The sequence below is a fragment of the Hesperophylax consimilis genome, chromosome 27, assembly GCF_061612785.1.
Source record: "Hesperophylax consimilis isolate HC1 chromosome 27, BYU_Hcon_1.0, whole genome shotgun sequence".
In the NCBI taxonomy this organism is placed as follows: Eukaryota; Metazoa; Arthropoda; class Insecta; order Trichoptera; family Limnephilidae; genus Hesperophylax; species Hesperophylax consimilis.
The window spans coordinates 19,356,308-19,357,834 of record NC_142862.1 but is presented as its reverse complement, the minus strand read 5'-3'; the positions used below and the strand labels follow the sequence as shown (position 1 = coordinate 19,357,834).

General features: G+C 33.5%; 1 non-coding gene across 1 annotated transcript; it reads left to right on the top strand.

Moving 5' to 3' along the window:
• Positions 1 to 213: 213 nt before the first annotated feature.
• TRNAK-UUU (transfer RNA lysine (anticodon UUU)) lies at positions 214 to 286 on the top strand. The gene has a single exon. It is a non-coding gene; the product is annotated as a tRNA-Lys (tRNA).
• The last annotated feature ends 1,241 nt before the right edge of the window (positions 287 to 1,527 follow it).

Below are 1,527 nucleotides of genomic sequence, written 5' to 3'. Positions count from 1 at the left end.
ACAGAAGTAAATTTTGTTAAAGAAATTGTAAAATAGAACAAATGCAATAGAATAATAAAAGCTAACATTAATATTTATGTTATTATAGCCTTCTTGTTGAACATATATACTATTTCTGAGACAGAATTGCCAATATACAAATATATCTGAAAAAAGGGAAAAATATAATATTCCCCTGCAATTTAGGGTAAATTTTGTTCCAATTGGCATCTAGCCCGGATAGCTCAGTCGGTAGAGCATTGGACTTTTAATCCAAGGGTCCAGGGTTCAAGTCCCTGTTCGGGCGACTATTCCTTTTATATTTTTTTGTATTTTTATCGTCGCGTCGCGTTGCTATATTAATTCCAGTGAGAGGTCGTACGTCATGTCATCATTCTAGTATCTCCTGTCTTTTTCGTTTTCATACAAGACGTGAGAGAAAAAAGAGGACAATCGTTAATGATGCAGGTACGAGCTCTCTCTGGGACTACTTTCATGTCCGTCATGGGTTAGATTGGACGGTTTTTTTTAGACTACCTCCACACAAGATGCCCGGAGGATAATAATTCTCCACAGGAATCTTTGGGGATGCTGTTTGGAGGGTCTTTTTAGGAAAGGAAGGGGAAGAAGTTCTGTGAAAGAAAAATGTATGAGGGGTGGGTAGGAATTTGGGGATCAGTGTGTCCAAGAGTGACGGACGTATGAATGTACAATAAACTGTTCCACATTGAACATTTCAAACAAAATTAAATACTTAGGAATAATAATAGACATAAACCTAAACTGTAAAGATCAAATAAACCAAACCGTCAACAAAATAAGAAAATTAATTTATATATTTTTGAAAATTCTAAATTTCTAACATCCGTCTACCACGCTTTAGTACAATCAAATCACCAATACGCTGTAATCAGCTGGGGAGCTGCATACAAAACAAATCTACTCCCTGTTGAAATTGTACAACGTCTAATTATAAAAATAATATTGAATTTTCGAAGAATTTAAAGTATTGAAATTTAATGATCTTTTCCAAAAAAACATAATAACTCAAATAATAAAAGAAAAACAAAATCACAGCTTTTTATCTGAAAGTCGTACTCGTCAAAAACATATATTTCCAACACAAAAATGTAACACCACTTTTGCTCAACATCATTACATATATCTAGGGAAAAAATACTTCAACAGCCTATCCGAAAATATTAGAACAATAGAAAACGATAAACACCTACTAAAAGCAATTAAAGAGAAGTTCAATGTAAAAATACCAAAATGATGAAACTGTCTTTTTAATTAATTATAATTTTTAATATTTATAATTACAAACACTAAATTTTCTTAATCTTAATGCTCACCACTCTTTTGGACACAAGCGCCAGTTTTTATAGAAGGGGAACACTAAAAAATCAATAGCAGTGAAAACTAATTGTTTGAATACATCCCTCCCACTGGGGTGCAAGACGATGGTTCCAGGAGATTCCTGCTGAATGGGTCAAAAGGTCTCCTTCAACTAGTTCTAACTCCGCCAAGAACTAGACAATCTTAACC